The sequence below is a fragment of the Emys orbicularis genome, chromosome 2 (assembly GCF_028017835.1).
Source record: "Emys orbicularis isolate rEmyOrb1 chromosome 2, rEmyOrb1.hap1, whole genome shotgun sequence".
NCBI classification, from domain to species: domain Eukaryota; kingdom Metazoa; phylum Chordata; order Testudines; family Emydidae; genus Emys; species Emys orbicularis.
The window spans coordinates 271072093-271097034 of record NC_088684.1 but is presented as its reverse complement, the minus strand read 5'-3'; the positions used below and the strand labels follow the sequence as shown (position 1 = coordinate 271097034).

The 24942-nt window shown below is 41.7% G+C and overlaps 1 protein-coding gene across 8 annotated transcripts in view; it reads left to right on the top strand.

The window, feature by feature from the left end:
* Positions 1–24942, top strand: part of PARD3 (par-3 family cell polarity regulator) — a 658895-nt gene that overhangs the window by 16323 nt on the left and 617630 nt on the right. The gene's annotated exons all lie outside the window — the stretch shown is intronic.

Genomic DNA, 24942 nt, shown 5'->3' with positions numbered 1-24942 from the left:
ACATCACAATTGTAACGGTCTTGATGCAGTAAGTAAGAGACTCCATTCTTTGTAACCACAAATGATGCTTCTAGCCTCTCCAGCAAAGAGAAATAGTCCACTACTTTTCAGCTTCTTGCTCTTAGGGTTGTGGTAACTTGAAGTGGGTGGTCCAATAAAGTCTGTATCAAAGACATATTGACGAATAACGATTTCAGATTCACTCAGAAATTGGCTTCTGAGTTTTCTGAGTGAAGTGAATGTCTCTTCCCTTAATGTTTGAGTTTAAAATGTGACTATATTCTGAAACGACTGTCAACTGGCATTGTGGAGATCCATATTTATTGTGTCAGTTATTTCCATATTTAAACGATGTACAGGTTAAAAGATATGGGGAGGGTGAAATTCAGTCCCAGGGACTTTAAAAGACATCAGGAGTGTGTGTGTGTGTGTGTGTATATATATATTCCCTTAAGAGCCAGTACTACAAACCCAACCTGGGATCTGAAAGGCAAGCTATGTTGTTTCTGTCTTTGCATCATCACAAATTATAAAGGTTCTGCAGAACAAATTATTCCCTCATTATATTTGTTGCCAGACTGTCTTCACTGGAATCATGCAGAGTTATCAGAGGGCAGAATTTAGCCCTGTAATTAAGAGTTTAGTTAACATCAACATATGTTGAGCCAGCAACGATATAACGCGGTAAGATTTTTTGGCTCCCGAGGACAGCGTTATATCGGGGTAGAGGTGTATCTCTGTTGACCTAAATTTTAAGTGTAGACCTGACCGAAATGTAGCCTTTACGCAAAATTAGATGCTTCTTTTTGCTGACTGGGAGGATATACTCATTCCGATTCTTAACTTATACTCTATCTATACACTTTTATTTAAGTTACATAATGGCTTAATTTTTACATTTTTATTATGTTAGAAAATGGTGAAAGATGCATTTATTTTTTAGTTGGGATTATTTTGTGTCAAGCTCTATTGGGTGGAAATTCAAATTGAATTAAAAATGCCCCAAACCAGCATTTAATTTTTTTATTAAATAAAACTACCTTAAAAGTGCTGGATACGAAAGGAAAAAGAGTTTTTAGTAAAAAATGTTTTGCATTTAAAACTGACTGCTGTGCAGATGTTTGGGTTTGGGCTGCAGCCCAGGCTCTAGGACCCTGTAAGGTGGAAGGGTCCCAGAGCTCGGGCTGGAGCCCGAGCCTGAATGTCTACACCACATTTAAACAAACAGTCCCTTAGCCTGAGCCCCACCAGCCCGAGTGAGCTGTCATGCGCCAGCTGCGGGTGTCTAATTGCAGTGTAGACAGCCCCTCAGAGGTAAGAGACTCGCTTGAGACTACATGAGAAGTTCATGGTCAAATTGGAAATTAAAGGCAGACCTACTCACTCCCTATTCTGTGACTGATTAGGTCACATGACCATCCTTCCCCTCTGGTAAAGATGTGGGAAAACACTGCTGTATTTTATGCTGATGCTCATAGGTGCTGGAACTAGGGATGCTGGGGTGCTACCGCACCCCCTGGCTTGAAGTACGAATAAAAACCCAAATACATGGTTTCCGCATCTCCGCTATAAAAAATTGTTCCAGCATCACCACTAATGCTGTTTTACAGTCCATATGAAAAAACTCTTATGCCACATTCAGCCAATCCATTAGAGGATAATGTCTTGCAGTAGCATCAGCAAATTAAAGATAAATTAGTTTCCCTCTAGTAGAAATTTGGACTCTTGTGTTTTGTTAAATTTGTCTTAATACTCTCTACCTTTGTTATAATTCCTTTCACAGTTCTAAATTTACTAACATTACTGTAGAGATTTTATGTAGTGTGTAATAGTTGGCAGCGAGAATACTGAATCCAGAATTGTATACCTGCCTACATGTTTCTAAATCAGAATCAGCAAAACATTTCAGCTTAATTTTAATGTGACGTAGCTGTCTCATGCCAGATGTTAGTAAATGGTATGCCAATCACAAGCTGCCAGATAGCCTGGTTGTAACTTCTCTGAAGCCAGTGGAGTTACACCTATGATAAATTTGGCCCAAAGTGTCAGATGTTGCTTGGACTTATTTCTAAATGTTTGTCTTGTCAGTCAGTTATAGAGGAATTAAAGGCTTAATTTTGGTATTAAAGTGCTGGAATTTTGCTTTCAGTACAGACAGTATTCCAGTTATGGCAGCTTTCAGTTGAAAACCAAAAGCGTTTATTAAAGGCCCTAACGTTCAGTTGATATTTGTAAGAAATGATGGTGAGGTCAAGAGATGATACATAGTAGAGTAAAATAGTTATGTCTGCATAAGTTTGCCTACATTTAAAATTATGGGGCTCATAGTTTGGGATTTGTCTCTCCTTGCAGATGATACTGCCAGTGGTGCTGCTATAACCAATAATAATTCTCCACTCCCTCTACTTGTGGCATGGAAGAAAACTAGAAATCTTTGCATAAATACAAACTTGGATGACCAGAACTTCAAAGTGGCCTACCAGGACACCTGTCACAAGGAGAAGGGGATGTGCTGAGGACTGTTATGGTGGCAGCAGGGAAAGGGGGAGTTGTGGCAATCTGTGAGGAGAGAGTGGTACCCACTCCGCAGCCAAGCAATTCCCCTTTGTCTCCTTTCCATGCATGGGGTCGGGGTGGGAGAGAAGGTGTAGGTTTGAGGGCTTACACAGGAGGAGGACTCACTGGGAGCTTGTGTGTGGGGGGAGAGAGAGTAATGTGTTAGCATGTGGCAGACTTAGTGGGGATTATCTAATCAAATATATCACTTTGGTCTCTGGTCCTTGAGCAGAGTGTGTGCATAATATATATATATAAGAACACGTCTGCGCGCGCGCACACACACACACACACGCCAGTTTAATTAAGAATATCATGCAGTATGTTCTTAATTACACTGGTTCAGCTGCTGCTGGCCTTCTGGGTGGCCAAAATCTATCTGGGTTTGAACAATTTTGTGTTAATTAAAAAAACCCAAAACAGCAACACCAGAAAAAAACAAAAAGCCCCAAACACAAAACACCACACTCAAAAACCCATGAAGGGAAAATGGGCAGTTCACTGGTTATAATTTTACCCTAAAATGGCTCCTTAAAACACAAACATTTGAGTCTGGAAGGTGGTACCTATCTGTAGAAAAAGAACAAATATGGTAATGTTCAGAAAAACTGTAGATCACTGTTATTGTTTCTCATTGAAGACTTCATTAAGAGTCTGTTAACATGATGGATACATCACAGATGTTAACTTCAGTTTTTGGAAAGATTGAGCAGGTGGGCTATGCAAACAAAATAATTTATTCAGTAATTTTAGATTACATTATAGTCATTGTTCATCTTTTCTCTTTTGACTTGTCATTTGAAAAGGCTTTCTAAATACAGGCCATGTTCTACAGACTGTTGTATGCCTTTGACAGACACACTATTGTAGTATGAGTGAGGATGTGCGATGGTAAGCAAGGCTCATAAGACTTGATAGTCTGATTCATGACTCCAGTACATCTATTATAAAATATTGCTTTGATATTACACAAGATCTTTGTCTCTCTCTTGTTGAAATACCACTGTTGTTAAGGGTCTCTCACCTCAATTATAACCCCCCCGAAAAAGAACAAGCTGGTAGCACTCAAATTTCACCACATTGTAAGGTAATAAAGTACTCTGCTCTTCCCATTCCCATTAATGTTCCTTTTATCTCCTCCCACGTGACTCTTACTTTTTTCACATTGCTTCCTTCATCTGGAACAAGCTTTCTTCCTACCTGTCATGTGGCCTCCATCTCCGCCAGTTTTAGCATTCTGTTCAGTTAGTTTCCCACTTTTTTAATATCTGGTCTGGTGCCATTTGCTCTAGCTCTTGCAATTTATCTTAAATATAACACCACCTTCCCTTCCCTACAGACTGTGTGTGTGTGTGTGTGTGTGTGTGTGTGTGTGTGTGTGTGTGTGTGTGTATGTATGTATAAGTATAGGTATAGTTATATTTTAATATAACTACTTGTTCTCTTGCTTTACGTCTTTCACACTAGTTCCATCCCATTATGCTTTAATTTTATTTTTGTAATCTCAGTTACCACCTCTGGTTCATGGGCAGTTTCCTATTGTAGGGGAATGTCACAGGGTGGCTGGGCCCCTTAGGGGGAAATGGGCTGAGGTCCACCTGCAACAAGTTTAGCTCATCTCCCCAGGAGAGGAGAATGAGTAGTAATGACTGAGGTCAGGTGACTATCTTAGGCAAGGCCTAGGGGTATAAAGAAGAGTCCTGAGAGAGAGATATTGAGGAGCTAGTGACACCAATTAGGTAAGCCTAAGAGGCCAATGCAAGACAGAAGCTTGGGAAGTAGCTGCAGCTACAAGTGCTGATGCTGCAGAGAGTAAAGGGTCTGTTTGGATTCCTTCCTGGAGCTGGGTTAGGGGTCTGGGGACTCCTGAGTCAAGGAGAGAGAACGAGGCTTTAGAATGATGGACTGGGTGGTGTTTTGAAGAGCTCTGTGAGAAAGAGAAACTGAGGCAGTCCGAGTGGCTGCTTGGGAGGCGGTTGCCTGGTTACAGGGAAAGAAAGAGACTGTCCATTACTCCCTGAAGAAAGGTGTAAATAAATAACACACAGACTTCATTTCTTTTCTCTGTCACATCCTCTAAGACTGTATTTTATTGAAATAGCAATAAAAAACCCCAAACACTCTTAAAATCATTGCTGTTGGATTTCTTGAAAAGTGGTCGCTGTACTGAGCCACTATAGACTATTGTTGTATGGCAAAACACCTTTTAGTGTAATTTGAGTGCTCATTTTGTCTACATAACTGTCTTCAACACATGCCTGTACATGATATGCAGTGCACAGCTAATGGTTGTACTGTTGTCTTATGTATATCCTCATGCCTTCATTTAAGATATATTCATCACAGCAGCATTATATTGCTTGATGGTATTTGAATCTTATCCAAGGCCAGTACAATATGTTTTCAAAATATGTGCAGACGGTTTGTTGAAATCAAAGTTCCTATAATTTTTAATTTGCAAATGTGACACAATATAAATAATTACATTTTTTGGCAAACAGTTACAGTATGCTTAAAGTAAATATTGAGTTTCCTGTATTCAGTAGTATATCCAGTTACATCAGCAGTAACTTGTGCCAAGTCCGAAGATGCTAAATTGGCTTTAGCTTTCTCTTGAATTAAACAGCTATGGAATGGATTCTTCTGTTTTAAACTTTGCATTCCTGCCAGTGTACATGGTGCTACTGATGCTTTATTTTGAAACCCTGATTGACTTTTCTAGTCTCTCGAAGAGCCTGATCTTGTACATGCTTACTAACAAGCCATAAGACTTACCACAGTGTATAGTTCCATTGAAGACAATGGGACTGCTCATGGTGGTAAGCGCTGCACTCAGTGGTCAGTGCTTCCAGAATTGGACCATAGGAGTCACTTCTGTTTATCCCAGTTTTTAAAAAGTCAGTTACATTTCCATATGGAGTCTATTTGAAGAATTGCTTAAAGGGACATTGCTGGGTCAGTTCTGCCTCAAAATATACACGTTTATTTTTTTAAAAGTTTTACAATATCTGAATTCAACATAAATGCCCTTACGAGTTTTTGTATACAGTTCTGTTGTAGCTATGTGGGTTCCAGGGCATTAGAGAGGGAAGGTGGGTGAGGTAATAGCTTTTATTGGACCAACTGCTGTTGATGAGAGAGAGAGAAGCTTTTGAGCTTATACAATTTTAGATGCATGAAAGCTTGCCTCTCTCACCAGCTGAAGTTGGTCCAATAAAAGCTATTATCTCACTCACCTTGCGTCTCGTGATTTTTTTTTTTCACAGCCAATAAAATGCTTGTTTGGGTTAGACATACTGACTGTAGTGTTCACAATTCAACCACTGCACCATGAAAGACAGAAAGTGAAACTGACCAGTCTGCTTTTATTATCCAAGCTGAGTTATATGCAAAGAGCATAAACAGTATTAATAATGAAAAGTAAATTCTTTAATATGAGATGGTGTTTCTAAAGGAGGGAAAAATACATTTTAAAAACGTGATAGCGTCTCAGTAAAACAAATAACTTGATAGCATCCAAATAATGTTTAATTTAAAAATTAAATAAAATCTTATAAATCTAAAGAAAAAAAACAAACCCCACAATATAAGATATACTTGTATTGATGCAGGGACTGCCCATACGTGACTGTAATCTGGCATCCAAATCTGTTGGATCTTTTTCTGATCCTCGTGATACTGTTCTTCTGTCTCTTTTCCTCATGAAACTGTGATTGACACTCTTTTTCTGAAGCTTCTTTATCCAGCTGGAGCAGAAAATGTTCTTCGTTCCTTTTGTTTCTTAAAACCACTGACAGCTCCAAGCTAGTTGTATCAGTAGCGGTAATATGAATGGGCTTTCTGCTTTTACAAACTAAGCACGCTTCCCCAGTGTTGCCATTCACTTCGTCCTTTATCAGTCAGGAAAAACTGTTCCGTTTATTCTTTCCTCCATCACTTCTCCTTTTTATTAGCATGACACAAAGGGCAGATTTCATTGTTTGAGGTCTGCTGAGTTATGTACCAAAAACGGAATCATCCCAACTATATCAGCCACTGAACCAGCTCAGTTATTATTCTTCCTTTTAGACATGCCGGTTCACATTTTGCTATGTACATCACCTAAAATTTCAAGCAGAGAGATTTTATAAACATCTATCATAGTCTTCATCCTGTTATTTATGAATGTAGACAATAGCCTGAGGTGAGTGTAGGAAGTACTTGCTATTGTCTGTATGGATTACTGGCGGAGAGAATGTCTAAAAAAAGAAAAATGGGTCCTACTAGGTGCTGAGTACCTCCTGCAAAATTCTAAGCTCCCTCAAGTTGTACAATAAGGATATTACAAGATGAGCCCCATGTAGGAGGTGGTAAGTTTCCCTGATGACAAGATATCTGTTAAGGTCCTGATCATGCAACAGGCTACATGTGGGTAGAACCCCACACCTGCGTGGAGTCACATTGAAGGCAGTGGAGTTCTGTGCAGGTACAGGGATCTTGTCAATGTACAACTGCCTGCAGGATTCAGCATCTAAGATTGTAAACTCTTTGGGATAAGGACTGTCTTTTACTATGTGTTTCTACAGCATCTAGCGTAATGAAAATCATTATTATTAAACTCACTAATATGCTCTCATCTGTTATTTTTAAGGTCTTTTTTACAGTTCCAAACAAAAGCACCCATTCCTGCAAAGATCTGTGCATATGCTTAACTTTAAGCATGTATGTGTCGTATTGATTTCATTTTTCTTAGGCACCAATCCTACAATTGGCTGTGTGTAGGCAAGATCTCTGCATCCATGTGCAACTTCACTGAAGTGGGTGCGGGAGCCTGTCTGCCCAGAGCTATTTGCTATAACTGGGGCCTGCCTTTTAGATGTGACAAAATGACTGAGGGTTACAAAAATGACAGAGCATGTGGGGCTAGGAATGATGTGGGTTACTGCAATGTGATGATTGTTAGTATAGGAATGGTTCAATTAATGCTTTTAAGATATATACATATTGGTTTCACTTGCATGAAAAACTATACAGTAATACTTGTGGGAGAAATTGATTAATGGGATACCAGAGGCTCAGGTCATCTGACTTAGATAGGAAATCAAATTTATGATCATCTCATCTGCCTTCTTGTATAATGCACGCCATAGATTTTTTTCACCCTGAATTTCCTCTGTACAGCCCATAAAATCTGGTTGAGCTACAGTATATCTTCTAGAAAGACCTCTTATCTTGAAGGGGAATCCACCAGATCCCCAGGTAAATTGTTCCAATGGCTAATTATTTTCACTTAAAAATTTGCACCTTAATTCCAGTAAGAATTTGTCTAACTTCAGCTTCCAGGCATTAGATTTTATGACTTTGTCCACTAGTAAAGAGCCTTCTATGATCAGAAATCTTCACCCCTCATAGGAACTTAGAGGCACTGATCAAGTCGCCTCTTAGCCTTCTCTTGGATAAGATAAATAGATGGAACTGGATGTAGTCAGTGTGTGGAAGGACGGGCAGTGTGTGCAATAAGAGACTAGGGCCTGATCCTCCAGTCAAGTCCATATGGATGAAGTCCTGTCAACTTTATTTGGGTTCTAGATGGGCACAGGCTTCTTCCCAGCTGGGTTCAATTGTAGGATCAGGATATGTAAATAAGAAGGTAAGTTGACTTTGAACTATTAATGGGGGAGGGGAGAAGCCATGTTTGGGACTTTCAAAGGGTTTTATGTATGATCCCGCTCTATGATTTTAGACCAAGGCCTGGAATGTTCGTTTGCATGGACTGTTCTGGGGTTTTATTTATTCACGTGTCTATTTTTGGTATAGTTGCATTTTTGTTTTATCTTCAAAACAAACAAAATGTGTACTAGGAAATGGATTTCTTATTTCTCATCATCCAAAACCCTCCTCTTTCTTTCTGAAAACGCAAACCTTCTAGAAGAGAACCTGACATAAGACTGTACATTTTATTATTTGTATATTAGCAGTGTCTAGGAGACTTCGTCATGGACCATGACCTCATCGCATAGCACAATGTTCAAAGATAGTCCCTGCTCCATAGAGCTTACAGTCTAAAGCAGAGGTCCCCAAACTGTGCGGTGCACCTACTTAAGGGGACACGGGGGGTGAGGAGGGAGTGCCATCCAGCCCTGCCCAGCTCTGCTCCAGCCCCACCCCCAGACATGGCCCTGGTTCCCCGCCTCATGCCTGGCCCCATCCCCGGCCTCAGTGCAGCTCCACACCCGGCTGTGGGCCTGGCTGCCAGCCACACCATGACCCAGTTGTAGCTCTGCTCCTGCCCCCAGCCTCGACCCCTGGCCAAGGCTCCAGCCCCGGTTCCCTTACCCCTGTCCTGCATCCCCTCTACCCCTTGAGCCATGTCCCACTCCCTGGGTGGGGGGAGGGGGAGTGGACAGGGATAAGAGGGGGGTATGACCCTCAAAAGTTTGGGGACCAGTGGTCGAAGGGTAAGCACTTGGAGCTAGGGGTGTTATTCCCAGCTCATGTAGACATACTTTTGCTAGCTTTCATGGAGCTAGTGCGCTAAAAATTGTTGTGGAGCTGGGGTAGCATGGGTAATGGCAAGTGGCAGGGTTCAGACAGATTTATACTTGGCACAGCTAGCCTGTAGCTTAATGTTACATATGTAAGTAATCTCATTGGCTTCAGTGGGGCTGCTCAAGTGCATAGCTTTGTGCATGCCAACAACTGGTGGTTTGGTTAGTACAGACCCTTTCAAATTTCAGTGGTAACTTGGGGTCAGTAATCCAGACAGCTCTTTAACAAGAAGGAAGAACAAAAAGACAGACAGAAAACCTTTGCATCACTATGAAATTATACCTTCTAGTTATGCATCATTTGTGTCTGAACTATAGTGTCTGTGCATTAGACTGTGAGCAGCTTAAGGACAGGCACAGCATTTTCCTGTTTCTACGTTGTTGGCAATTGGCATTTAAATACATAGCACATTAGTAAAACATCAGTGGCAGTATTTTATCTTCCATTTTTGTACCGTGTGTGTACTGGAGTAAAAATGAAAATCACTGCAATTTGTGTGCTAATAGAAGTTGCAGGGGGCCGGGGGGGGGGGGGTGGGGGGGGCAGTGGGTGGGGTGATGGTCACAATTTGCTCATTGTTGGTATGTCTGCACTTGGAGATAGGGATGTAATTCCCAGTGTGAGAAGACAAACTTGCACTAGTTCTGATCAAGCTAGTACACTAAAAATAGTGTAGCTGTGGTGGTTGGAGGGGCTAGCTGCCCTGACTCTGTACCTGTCCAAGACACTGTGCATGCATGCAGATTGCTATCCCCTCCTACTGCTGGCACCACTGTGGTTACATGCTATTTTAGTGCGCTAGCTCAATCGGAGCTTGAGCAGTGTGATTCCTTGAGCTGGGAACCAGCTCAAAGTGTAGACATACCCTGTGGGGCCTCTTCATGACAATACTTGTAGCAAAACCCCTGCAGCAGTGTTTCCACTTCCCTGTGTTTTGAAATAGATCTCAATTTTAGCTCTATTTCAGTTACGCAAGTTCTTGCCAGGTTGAGTGGCTTCTCTTTTATTCATTCATCTCAATTGTCTTCAGGGCAAGCACTGCAGTCACCTGTGTGTGTAAAGCACCTAGCATGTTACGGGAGCTACCATTCCAAGTTATAATAAAATGCTCTTAAAATTAGTGCCTGAGATAGGATCTTTGGGTTCATGGGTTTGCTTATCAGCCACTTATAGCATGTGTGACTGTCTCATTTACAGCCTAATGCTACAGATCCTTTTAATGAATAGTGCTGAGTCACACCAAATGTTTAATTGATTTAAATTGATTGAGGCATGGTTCTAAGCACAATATAAACACAAAGGTAAGGCTCACAGGATGTAGCCCTTAGTCTGTGAACCTTTGAGGGCCTCTCTTTCTCTTTGTATTGCACAGCACAGTTCCAAGAGCATTTATTAATAATTTCTATTATTAAATGTTTAGTGTGTAACAGCTTATTGTGTTCATATTCTTGACTATAAAATGATCTCTGGTTCTCTCATTAGCTTAATGATCCCCTATAAAGAGCTCTGTGTAAGCTTCTCTGTCTCACCGACATAAGTTGGTCCAGTAAAAGATATTACCTCACCCACCTAATGATTTATCTAATGATCCTGACATTTTCTTCCAAACATGGACTTTGGGTATCAATTTTTGGTTTGGGAAGATATGTCTTAAAAAGGGATCTTATTGGGAAACATGGGATTGGTGTTCTCCCAACTTAGTGCCTCTAGGTAGACCCACCCACAGACATTGTTAGATGAATATCACTCCTGTCTTCATTGCGACAACCATAGAGCTCATTGTTCCAGCTGTATTCAGTCTGCTCTCATTCAAAACATTAAACTTTCTCACTATTTCAAAGCAATGATTTCTTTAGGCTCTTCCAGATTCTCAGCACTTGCTGTTGCCCTAATGGGTCTCGGTAGTAAGTGGGAAAGTGAAAATCTGGAACTGGTTAGACTTGAAATCTGGAATGGGAGCTCAGAGAAATTACTGAGCGGATACAGACTAACACGGCTGCTACTCTGAAAACTGATTTCAGTTTCTTCTGTCATGCACAAGACTCAGTATAAGCAGTAATTCAAAGCATTTATCTAAGCTTTAAAGAGAAGCTTGTGCTCTGATATAGGTGTGTTTTAGACCTGGTATGTTAAAGTGGGGATCTTATTTTTCTGTTTTTGGACTTTTCTGTTTTGCATGTTGAAGGCTACTGGGCTTCAGTTTGGGGCTTTCTCAAACTCTAATGCACAATCTTATTCCTCTGCTATATCATAGGGGCTTGTGTGTCTCCTGGAGACTTTCTAGTAGGAAGCGGAAGGTGACTGCCTTGCTTTGCTGTGTTCACTACATAGAAATGCAATAATATATACCACTCATAGTATATCATAACAATATTATGTAAATGGCTTTGAGATCTTTTGGTCAAGTGTTATACAAGCACTAAGTACATTGGGCCTATGGCCCTCTATTTTAGTGACTCCTAGTGGTCAGTGAGGGTTAGCATGAGTACGTCTTAGGTAGGTAGCCCCGAGTAGTTTGAATTTTTCCTCATATCTCTTTGTTGGTGTTAAAAGATGTGGTTTGCTCTCATTAAATTCATTTATAGCAATGAACTTCCTAGGTTAAAAACATTTTTAGAGTTTAAAAAATTGTTTTAATTTTAAATACTCCCCCGTTGTTGTTGTTGTTATTTATTTTGCATGTCTCTGCAGGAAAATATTAAATAAACAAAACCAAAATGTCTTCTATTGGAATATTTAAAAAAAAAAGTTTGTCTTAGATTTTCTAAATGCTTATTTTTACAAACTCTTACTTTTGGACCAATTTTGACCCAACAGTGTTGTTCCATTGTCTTTCTAGTTTCCATTCAGAACCCAGCTCTGATTACACTTTATTGACTGATTGAGCTATGACTTTGTACATACTTTCTGCCCAAGAAAGAATCTCAAACTTTGCCCAGTCTAGCACCCTGATGTGTAAAGTATGTATCAGAGGGTTTAAATGACTGTTTCCTCTTACAGCAACATTGAGACTCAATCATTTTGACTTTTGATACGGTGTTGCTGAGTAGCCTTGCCTGTCTGTAATCCCATATACATTTCTTTATGGAGTGTCACTATTTCTTCTGAATTATTGGTGTGGGAATTTACCTCTTCCCCCTTTTCAGTACACATTACAGAAATAGGGTTTTTGTTTTGATACATTTTGAGATTATATTTCAGTTTTCCCAGGCCAGGACTCCACTCCCAGGTTGGAAGTGGTCTGGGATCACTGTGATGGTATTTGTTGCAGAAGCAGATAAAGCATTTAGAAAGCAGTGTCCTACCTGCTAGGCTAGGATATTGACACAACTTAGTATTGTTTTTCAAAGCTGATGTTTCAAGCTTCTTTAAGATTTTGTCTTTATATGTTTTAAGTCAAATTATAGAAGATACCTATTGTCTACCCCATCTCATATGATGAAATATAAGAACATAAAAAATGAGTCATCATGAAAGAAACCAAGCCAGGGATCACTGCTTACAATACACACTACTGTGTTTAAGTAGTATCATTGCTATAGAAAGCCAGTAATAATTCAAATAATAAATGATTCAACACCAGTACCATATACATGAGTCAGACTGCACTCTTTGAGAAAATGAGTGCATTTTCTGACCCTGTCTCTGGAGCATGAGAGATTTCTATGTAGGTAACAGCTATATATTGGCAGAGTATGTTGAATTAGAGAGAATTCTTCCAACATGGAATATTACCAAAGTTGGGAGACAGAGAGAGGGAAGCAGACTTTAAGTGTGGGTTTGGGGAAGCAAGAGAGATCTGGTTGGATTGAGCAGGATGGAGAGAAGGAGGACATAAAATATCAGGGTGGGAAGGGATCTCAGGAGATCATCTAGTCCAACCCCCTGCTCAAAGCAGGACCAATCCCCAACTAAATCATCCCAGCCAGGGCTTTGTCAAGCCTGACCTTAAAAACCTCTAAGGAAGGAGCTTCCACCACCTCCCTAGGTAATCCATTCCAGTGCTTAACCACCCTCCTAGTGAAAAAGATTTTCCTAATATCCAACCTAAACCTCCCCCACTGCAACTTGAGACCATTACTCCTTGTTCTGTCATCTGGTACCACTGAGAACAGTCTAGATCCATCCTCTTGAGAACCTCCTTTCCGGTAGTTGAAAGCAGCTATCAATTCCCCCCTCATTCTTCTCTTCTGCAGACTAAACAATCCCAGTTCCCTCAGTCTCTCCTCATAAGTCATGTGCTCCAGCTCCCTAATCATTTTTGTTGCCCTCCGCTGGACTCTTTCCAATTTTTCCACATCTTTCTTGTAGTGTGGGGCCCAAAACCAGACACAGTACTCCAGATGAGGCCTCACCAGTGTCGAATAGAGGGGAATGATCACATCCCTCGATTTGCTGGCAATGCCCCTACTTATACAGCCCAAAATGCCGTTAGTCTTCTTGGCAACAAGGGCACACTGTCGACTCATATCCAGCTTCCCGTCCACTGTAACCCCTAGGTCCTTTTCTGCAGAACTACTGCCTAGCCGTTCGGTCCCTTGTTTGTAGCAGTGCATGGGATTCTTCTGTCCTAAGTGCAGGACTCTGCACTTGTCGAACCTCATCAGATTTCTTTTGGCCCAATCCTCTAATTTGTCTAGGTCCCTCTATATCCTATCCCTACCCTTCAGTGTATCTATCACCTCTTCCAGTTTAGTGTCATCTGCAAACTTGCTGAGAATGCAGTCCACGCCATCCTCCAGATCTTTAATGAAGATACTGAACAAAACCGGTCCCAGGACCGACCCTTGGGGCACTCCGCTTGATACCAGCTGCCAACTAGACAGGGAGTCATTGATCACTACCCGTTGAGCCCGATGCGATGATCTAGCCAGCTTTCTATGCACCATATAGTCCATTCATCCAGCCCATACTACTTTAACTTGCTGGCAAGAATACTGTGGGGGACCGTATCAAAAGCCTTGCTAAAGTCAAGGAATAACACGTCCACTGCTTTCTCCTCATCCACAGAGCCAGTTATCTCATCATAGAAGGCAATTAGGTTAGTCAGGCACGACTTCCCCTTGGTGAATCCATGCTGACTGTTCCTGATCACTTTCCTCTCCTCTAAGTGCTTCAGAATTGATTCCTTGAGCACCTGCTCCATGATTTTTCCAGGGACTGAGGTGAGGCTGACTGGCCTGTAGTTCTCCGGATCCTCCTCCTTCCCTTTTTTAAAGATGAGCACTACATTAGCCTTTTTCCAGTCACCCGGGACCTCCCCTGATCACCATGAGTTTTCAAAGATAATGGCACATTCGCCAACTCCTTTACACTCTCGGATGCAGCGCATACGGCCCCATGGACTTGTGCTCGTCCAGCTTTTCTAAATAGTCCTGAACCACTTCTTTCTCCACAAAGGGCTGGTCACCTCCTCCCCATGCTGTGCTGCCCAGTACAGTAGTCTGGGAGCTGACCTTTTTTGTGAAGACAGGGGCAAAAAAAGCATTGAGTACATTGGCTTTTTCCACATCCTCTGTCACTAGGTTGCCTCCCATATTCAGTAAGGGGCCCACACTTTCCTGGACCACCTTCTTGTTGCTAACATACCTGAAGAAACCCTTCTTGTTACTCTTAACATCTCTTGCTAGCTGCAACTCCAAGTGTGAATTGGCCTTCCTGATTTCACTCCTGCATGCCCGAGCAATATTTTTATACTCCTCCCTGGTCATTTGTCCAATCTTCCACTTCTTGTAAGCTTCTTTTTTGCATTTCAGATCAAGCAATGATTTTATTTTTTAGAACTTTGGCAAGCCATTGTTAGCTCTAATGTCTGAGGCTGTGCTGTAAAATGTCAGTGATGAGCCCTACCGATAATTAAATCCTTATTTTTGTTTTTATGTTGCACATTTCTTATTCCATGTGGTTGTAAGCAATTTACAAAGAGAATTTGGAATGATAATGTTCATGTAATGAGACAGACAAGGTGGGTCCAATCTTGTATTGGGCCAATTTCTGTTGGCGAAAGAGACAAGCTGTCGAGCTCCACAGAGCTCTTCTTCCAGTCACTGTGAAGTTTGAAAGCTTGTCTCTTTCACCAACAGAAGCTGGTCCAATAAGATATTACTTCACACACCCTGTCTGTCTCATATCTAACACCGCTCCAACAACAGTGTCCATGTAATGAAATTTCCAAATGTCAGTGTCTATTAAAAATAGTTTGAATTATTTATCTAGCACAGGTTCTTCTATTAAACATCGTTGACATCCACAGAGCCCCTCTGCAGAGCTTTGATTGTAAAGATGGTTTTAGTTTTGAGACTAAGTAACAATTAGCATCAATTCCTCCAATTAGAGTTAAGAGCCTCCCCATAAAGCAAATTTTGTCATGTCAAGGCTCTATCAAGTTGTAACACAAATTCTTATAACGTGATTTGGTTTTGCCAAGAATCCATTTGGTATAGAGCCATTAACATAGGGTTGGGAATTGACAGCCTCGGCATTCTTCTGCTGCCTTGCCACTGACTCGTAGAGCTTTGGGAAGTCATTTCATAGAATCATAGATTTTAAGGTTAGAAGGGACCATTATGATCACCTAGTCTGACCTCCTGCACAACGCAGGCCACAGAATCTCTCCCACCCATTCCTGTATCAAACCCCTAACCTATGTCTGAGCTATTGAAGTCCTCAAATCATAGTTTAAAGACTTCAGAGAATCCTTCAGCAAGTGACCCGTGCCCCACGCTGCAGAGGAAGGCGAAAACCCCCCAGGGCCTCTGCCAATCTGCCCTGGAGGAAAATTCCTTCACGACCCCAAATATGGCGATCAGCTAAACCCTGAGCATGTGGGCAAGACTCACCAGCCAGACACCTAGGAAAGAATTCTCTGTAGTAACTCAGATCCCACCCCATCTAACATCCCATCACACGCATTGGGCATATTTACCACTAATAGTCAAAGATCAATTAATTGCCAAAATTAGACTATCCCATCATACCATCCCCTCCATAAATTTACCAAGCTTAGTCTTGAAGCCAGATATGTCTTTTCCCCCCACTACTCCCCTTAGAAGGCTGTTCCAGAACTTCACTCCTCTGATGGTTAGAAACCTTTGTCTAATTTCAAGTCTAAACTTCCTGATGGCCAGTTTATATCCATTTGTTCTTGTGTCCACATTGGTACTGAGTTTAAATAATTCCTCTCCCTCCCTGGTATTTATCCCTCTGATATATTTATAGAGCGCAATCATATCTCCCCTCAGCCGCCTTTTGGTTAGGCTAAACAAGCCAAGCTCTTTGAGTCTCCTTTCATAAGACAGGTTTTCCATTCCTCGGATCATCCTAGTAACCTTTCTCTGTACCTGTTCCAGTTTGAATTCATCCTTCTTAAATATGGGAGACCAGAACTGCACACAATATTCCAGATGAGGTCTCACCAGTGCCTTGTATAACGGTACTAACACCTCCTTATCTCTACTGGAAATACCTCGCCTGATGCATCCCAAGACCGTATTAGCTTTTTTCACGGCCATATCACATTGGTGGCTCATAGTCATCCTATGATCAATCAATACTCCGAGGTCCTTCTCCTCCTCTGTTACTTCCAACTGATGAGTCCCCAGCTTATAACACAAATTCTTGTTATTAATCCCTAAATGAATGACCTTGCACTTTTCACTATTAAATTTCATCCTATTACTATTACTCCAGTTTACAAGGTCATCCAGGTCTTCTTGTATGATATCCCGGTCCTTCTATGTATTGGCAATACCTCCCAGCTTTGTGTCATCTGCAAACTTTATTAGCACATTCCCACATTCCCGATCCCTGAGGAACTCCACTAGTAACCTCCCTCCGGCCGGACAGTTCATCTTTCAGGATGACCCGTTGTAGTCTCCCCTTTAACCAGTTCCTTATCCACCTTTCAATTTTCATATTGATCCCCATCTTTTCCAATTTAGCTAATAATTCCCCATGTGGAACCATATCAAATGCCTTACTGAAATCGAGGTAAATTAGATCCACTATGTTTCCTTCATCTAAAAAATCTGTTACCTTCTCAAAGAAGGAGATCAGGTTGGTTTGACACGATCTACCTTTTGGTAGGGGGGGCGGGATAGCTCAGTGGTTTGAGCATTGGCCTGCTAAACCCAGGGTTGTGAGTTCAATCCTTGAGGGGGCCACTTAGGGATCTGGGGTAAAAATCAGTACTTGGTCCTGCTAGTGAAGGCAGGGGGGCTGGACTCGATGACCTTTCAGGGTCCCTTCCAGCTCTATGAGATAAGTATATCTCCATATATATATATATATATATATATATATATATATATATATATACACACACACATGTTGTATTTTGTCCCAGTTACCATTGACCTCAATATCCTTAACTACTTTCTCCTTCAAATTTTTTTTCCAAGACCTTGCATACTACAGATGTCAAACTAACAGGCCTGTAGTTACCCAGATCACTCTTTTTTTCCCTTTCTTAAAAATAGGAACTATGTTAGCAATTCTCCAGTCATACGGTACAACCCCTGAATTGATGAATTTACAGATTCATTAAAAATTCTTGCTAATGGGCTTGCAATTTCATGTGCCAGTTCCTTTAATAATCTTGGATGAAGATTAGCTGGGCCCCCTGATTTAGTCCCATTAAGCTGTTCAAGTTTGGCTTCTACCTCGGATGTGGTACTATCTACCTCCATATCCTCATTCCCATTTGTCATCCTACCATTACCCCTAAGCTCCTCATTAGCCTCATTAAAGACTGAGGCAAAGTATTTGTTTAGATATTGGGCCATGCCTAGATTATCCTTAACTTCCACTCCATTCTCAGTGTTTAGCGGTCCTATTTCTTTCTTTGTTTTCTTCTTATTTATATGGCTATAGAACCTTTTACTATTGGTTTTAATTCCTTTTGCAAGGTCCAACTCTACATGGCTTTTGGCCTGTCTCACTTTATCCCTACATGTTCTGACCTCAATAAGGTAGCTTTTCTTGCTGATCCCTCCCATCTCCCACTCCTTGTAGGCTTTCTGCTTTTTCTTAAATATCTCTCTGGGATGCTTGCTCATCCAACTTGGTCTACAATTCCTGCCTGTGAATTTTTTCCCCTTTCTTGCAATGCAGGCTTCTGATAGTTTCTGCAACTTTGACTTGAAGTAATACCAGGCCTCCTCCACCTTTAGATCCACAAGTTCTTCAGTCCAATCTACTTCCCTAACTAATTTCCTTAATTTTTTAAAGTTAGCCCTTTTCAAATCAAAAACCCTAGTCACAGATCTCTTTTTATTTATCCTTCCATTTATTTTGAACTGAATTAGCTCATGATCGCTCGAACCAAGGTTGTCTCCTACAACCATTTTTTCTATGAGGTCCTCACGACGCACCAAAACCAAATCTAAAATGGCATCCCCTCTTGTTGGTTCAGCAACTAATTGGTGAAGGAGTCCAGCAGCTATCGCGTCCAGGAAAATCTGAGCCCTATTATTATTACTAGCACTTGTCCTCCAGGCTATATCTGGGAAGTTACAGTCTCCCATAATCACAATTCTCATTAGTATTTATTCCATTAAAAACATTAAAGAGGTCTCTATCCATATCCAAATCAGATCCTGGTCGTCTATAGCACACCCCAAGCACTATCCCAGGGGAGGCTCTAGTAGTTTTCTTCCCCAATGTGAGTTTTGCCCAGACAGACTCTGTCTTATCCATTCCATTCCTTCTTATTTCTTTACAGTCTGCCTCATCATTGATATACAATCCTACTCCACCACCTTTGTCTTTATTTCTGTCTTTCCTAAACAGCACATACCTTTCAATACCTGTACTCCAGTCATGACTACTATTCCACCATGTTTCTGTTATCCCTATAATATCTGGTTTCACTTCCTGCACCTTTAGTTCCTCCATTTTGTTACTTAGGCTCCTCGCATTAGTGTACAACCATCTTAATTTTTGCTGTTTGGCTTCGCTCACATTCTTTACCCAATTAGGCACAGACATTCTGCAGTCTGTTAGACTGGTATCTACACTACCTTTCCTCCTTATGTCCATTCTCCTACCCACGGTGTATCCTTTCATACTTCATTTTCTTTCCTCTCAATGTTAAAATCCTGCGTGGAGATTACCTGGCCATCTCCCAACCATCTCCCCCAAATTCCTAGTTTAAAGCTCTCTTAATCAGTTGTGCCAGCCTCCAGCCTAGAAGTCTATTTCCCTCCCTACTCAGGTGAAGTCCATCCCGAGAGAACAGTCCTCTGTCCATGAATGCCTCCCAGTGGCCATACATCCCAAAGCCCTCCTTATAGCACCACTGCCTGAGCCATCTGTTGATGGTCATAATCTTGTCACACCTTTGTTGCCCTTCTCTGGGAACAGGCAGAATCCCACTGAAGATCACCTGAGCCTCGATTTCCTTAAGCGTCTTCCCCAGCCTGGCATAGTCTCCCTTGTTTCACTCCTCTGCTCCATTTTGTCTGTAAAATGGGAATAATACCTTACAGCATGTTGATTAAATAAAGTCTGTACTGACTTTGAACTTGTAAAGCATTAATGGCTTGACTGTGTCATTTAAGCAGGGTTTTGCTGTGGGAGCGGAGTGATGCTGCAGTGTTTCACAGGGAATATGAGGAGGCATGTTTCAGAGGGCTCCCCTGTGTGCAGAAGGAGTATGCCCATTGCTTCACAGTCTCACGGAGTGCAGCAAATTTTCCTTCCCTCTGTGCAGGTGCCCAACTGTGTTAGATGAGTAAGGCTACGATTTTGTCACAGAGGTCGCGGAAGTCACGAAATCCGTGACTTCCGGAGACCTCTGTGACTTCAGCCTGCAGCGGCCGGGAGCTACCCACAACTCCTGGCTGTCACAGGCAGCGGAGGCCCCGGGAGCTCCCCATTTTGTCACAGGTATTTTTACTAAAAGTCACGGACAGGTCACGGGCTTCCTTGAATTTTTCTTTCTTGCCTGTGACCTGTCTGTGACTTTTACTAAAAATATCCATGACAAAATCTTCGCCTTAATGAGGAGGCATGGTGGGGAGGGGAGGACCAAGACTCCATCTATTCTTCACCCCTTTGCTCTGTTCTGAGAACCATTCGTCCTCAGAGGGGTAGTAAGGAAGTGAGCTGAGAAATGCCTATTTGCCTTCTTTTTTGGGGGGGGTGGGGAGGGAAGGGGAAGGTGAGGAAGTTGGGAAATTTAGATATATATTCAAATTCTCAACCTGAGAACAAAACCCACTTGAAACTAGCCATTTATGAGCTTTAAAAAGTTCGTTTTTTAAAAAAGTGACTTTAAGGTTAACTTTTCTAACAAAACCATGGGTATTGGTTTGTATTTGAATGAGAGTATGAAAACATTTAACATTTTATTTTCTTCAGCAGTACGGAAATCTTCTTGGTTGCTTGATAAAACATAACACTCATATTTCAACAAAGTAATACTCTTCCCAGAAATAGATTGGAAGATTTTGATACCTGCTGTCCCCATGACTGAAAAGCCAGAAAGCTGAGGAGCGGTTGGATAGGGACAAATACATTTTGCATATGCCTCACTGCTGCTTATGAAGTGTTTGCATTTAATAAAATATTGAGATCCTTGAAAAACCCCTGGGAAGGTTGTGTGAGAGAGAAGCAGCAGTGTTTTGTAACCAGTTCCAAGCAGTATAGGGTGATCTCAATCTGCGAAGTGGACATGCTGGAGCAGAGCTATGAGCTCTTTGAAAAGAAATTGTAGCAATTGTTCCTTCTAATGTAAACATTTGTAATGCTAATTAAAAGGTGCATAGAAGAAAATTGCTGTTCTTACAAGTATGGAATGGTCTTAAATTGTCCCCCCCCCCCCCCCCTAGAAATAACAGTAGTACTATTTTGCAATATATGACTGTAATGTTAACAAATAAAGAGCCTTGTCTTGATGCAATTCTTTTAAATATTATTAATGTAGCTCCATAACAAATAATCCTAAACTATAGATAACAAGTATTCTAGACATTTGCAGGCTAGTACTGACCTTGTTTTGAAGTAAATTTGATAATGGTGATTTGAGGGGACTGGTAAACATGATAAAACTACTCACTATTCTGCACAGAAGTGTAACACAGTGCTCTCAAAAAGTTTTATCTGTAACTTGGCACAAATAATAACAAACAGTACTACAGTTGGCACCCATGTTAGATTCCATAGCTCTGAAAGTCAAACTATCCACTTACCACCTGAAGTGTAATACCTTAGCTCAGAGTTGAGGCAGTGTGCATCTAGAGATTATTACATATGCATTCTGTAGTGTCTGTTACTGTAGTGTTGATTGCCCATACTTTACTCATTCATGGATGAATAGAGAACTTCAGGCTTCAAAGCTGTCAATTCAGCAGCATTCATGAGCATGGTGAATTTAGAAATTTTATTAAAGCTAATGTTAAAAAATTATATGTTGAGAAAAGAGTGTCTGTACATCTGGGTATAGTGCTTAGATTATCCACTATCAGTGTCAAGTCATGTCTCCATTCCCATGAGCAATATAGAATCTTACTTAGAATTTGTGTTTAGTACTTTAGTTATAAAAGCTTTTCTTTTCTCCTTATAAATGCTTTTATTAAAAACTCAAACTTTCCAAATCAATGACAGAATATGTTGCAGATGGGTGCTGAAATATCCAATATGTCCATCTCTCTTTTTGAAAGTAAATGGGAGTTGGGTGTCTAACTTCCTTGGACTCCTTTGAGCTTGTGTATTTGTAAGTCCCGCTTTTAGCTCATGAGTAATGGATAAATAGCATTGCAAGAACCTAATGCAGTACAGGGAATGCTTGAAAGTGTTGTGCTTTTGGTGTTGTGGGCAGAGAGCTCTGTTTCGCCCAGTAATTTTTCAGTATTGCTAGGGTCATTGAACTTTTATACCATCTTCTCTTTGGCTCCATAGTGTCTCTATTCCCCAATGAATAGACATGTATATAGGCAGCTTTTATCATGTGGCCACAAGGGCAAGTAACCAACCTGTTCAGAGGAGGCTGACAACATTGTTTGTTGAACTTGGTGCTGCTAATGTGCTTAGAAAAGATGTTTCACAGCTGTGAAATCTTGTTTATTCTGATCCATGGAATCAGGGCCGGCTCTAGGTTTTTTGCCGCCCCAAGCAAAAAACTTTTTGGCTGCCCCCCACCCCAGCCCTGGGCTCCCCCCCGCAGCCCCCTGCTGCTCCAGCCCTGGGCTCTCCCCCCCCACACCTCCTGCCGCCCCAGCGCTGGGCTTCCCCCCTTTCCTCACCCTTCCCCCCCACCAGTGCCCTCCCCCCACCCACACCCCCCTGCCGCCCCAGCCCTGGGCTCTCCCCCCCCAACCTGCACCCTCCTGCTGGCTCAGCCCTGGGTCACTGGTAACTCGCTCCCAGGGTGGGTCATTCAGCAGGAATTTTGGATGTGCACAGAACACAGACAGGATTGGTTCCTATACGGTTACAGAACTGCAGTAAAGTGGAACAATTTTCAGCTTGTGTGATTGGAGGATATCTGGATGCATATTATAAGACTGTCCGACATAAATGAGGAAAAGTTGAGGTGCCTTTATTATTCTTTTGTTCCACTCTTTGTTTCTATGGGGAATTTGCCAATGCAATATCACTGTCTTCTTTTTAAACAAATAAAACTAAAAAAAAAAAAAAAAAAAAAAAATGGGCAATGGCTGTTGAAAATAGCATTCCAGTCCTAAAAACCACTGGGAAGCATTTCTTGCTCAATTTTATCCTACTTTTTCTACAGCAAGTTACAGTGGATCAGTATATTTGATTTGGGAGAAATGAAGTAACAGCTGCCCAAATTGAGCTTGAGCACGCCTGAATTTTGAGGGTTCAAATCTGGAAGGCCGGTGCTAGATTCCCTTTCTGAATATTGGCTAAATTTGGAAAGGAAAAGTCAATTTCTGCTTCCATGGCTCAGAAGTGGAAATCCTCCTAAGTGCCTGGTACTGTATCTAAAGCTGCCCAGGTCCTCTAGTAGAGCCTCCCCTCCCTTACTTTTCATTTTAAATTCTAGTGGGGTCCACGTACCTCCCTTGCTAGGCTTCAGATAGAGAGGGGCACTGTCCATTTAGTCCACCCAGTTCCTCCTTTGGGGGCTGCAAGGTGAGGTGACACCAGTATCCCTAATCCAGTCTGGGGATGTCCTCTGAACGGGATATCTGGGCCAAAGCCTTCTACTCCTTGGGCTGGGCACAATTGTCCCCCACTCACAATGTCACCCCCTTCTAGCAGCCACCTCTCCATCCACAGCAAGCTGCAGCATGGCTCAGCTACTTCCCTCCCTCCCTCTCCCTTTCCTGTTGATAGCTGCCAAGAGATTGCTGGGAAATGTAGTTCTTTCCCTGCTCCAGGGCTGGCTCTATAGGCAGGGAACTAGGCAAGGAACTACAGCTCCCAGGGTCCCATGGATTCTCCCCTTCTGCAGCCGGCCCCCAAGCAAAAAGAAAAAAAGAAAAAAGGATGGCCCGAATGCCGCCCCCTTCAAATGTGCTGCCCCAAGCACCTGCTTGCTTTGCTGGTGCCTAGAGCCAGCCCTGCATGGAATGAAAGTGCTAAAGCAATTATGACAAATCTGAATCTACAGTATTTTTCTCTTGGGGGGTGTGTGTAATGGATGAATATAACAAATGTTATAATTGGTTAAGCTAAGTATTTTGTTATGGAAATTAGTATTTTAAATAGTGAATCTAGGAGTTGTGAGAGCTAGACTAACAATACAGTACACAATTCCAAATAACAGGAGAGGTTGGGTGGTGTAATCAGCTAATATAATATCATTCTTTTAGATCTGTAAAACAGAGGCCTGAAGTGAAAAACATTGGGTGGAACAAATTCAAGGTATAAATGGAAACACCTCACTATGACTAACATTCATATGGTCAGGTTTTACTAATGCAAAAGCTCTGTGAAAATTAATTTTAAGCTTGTAATTTCAAATGCTTACAGAAGACAAATGTTAATTTCTGTCAGTTCACATCAGATGACTTATCAGGGTTTGTATGTCACACATCAAGGATCTGAAATCATATCAGAAAGGAGATCAAGGGTCAGACAAATGTTTAACAAGGGAACTTGTAAGAGTATTGAATGGCTGCAAATAGGATTTAAAATCCAGACTGTTTTCCCTGACTGTAGAATCTGTAGATCACTAAGTTTGAATTTTAAAGCATTCTGTCTTCAGTAACATTTCTGCACTCTACAGTCAAGACTGCAATTTGTGTGCAATATTACCAATGAGAATTGGTCACAAGAATTTTGCTGACAAGAAAATCTGTTAACCAAATAGTCTGCCTCAGAGAGAGGTAGAGAGCCAAAACCAGTGCTCATTTCAGCCCTGAACAGGAGATCAAAGCAGGGACACATGGTCTGTTTGTGGAAGAATTGACTGACATTTCCACCAACTGGTGGATTCTATCCATAGTTCTAGTGCTACAGAACAGATGTTGAACTTCTCCTACTCTTCTCAAGTTGTCTTCCCCCCTTGCTTCCCAGGAACTGTGACTGAGAGCTGGCTCTCTAAGCGCATGTTGACACTGCAGAAAAGACCCGTAACAGCAACTTTCAGAGCCTGGGTCAGCTGACTTAGGCTCATAAGGCTTTTGCTAGGGGGGCTAAAAATAGCAGTGTAGATGTTTTGGGCTTGGTCTGGAGCCCGGGCTCTGAAACCCAGCGAGGGGGTGATCTCAGAGCCTGGGCTCCAGCCTGAACCTGAAAGTTTACACTGCTATTTTTAGCCCATTAGTGCAGGCCCAAGTCAGTTGACCCTGGCTCTGAGACTCGCTGCCACAAGTCGTTCTTTGCAGTGTAGACATACCCTAAGGGGTCAAGGTTCTCAGTCCTGACCTGTGCCTGAATCAGATGACT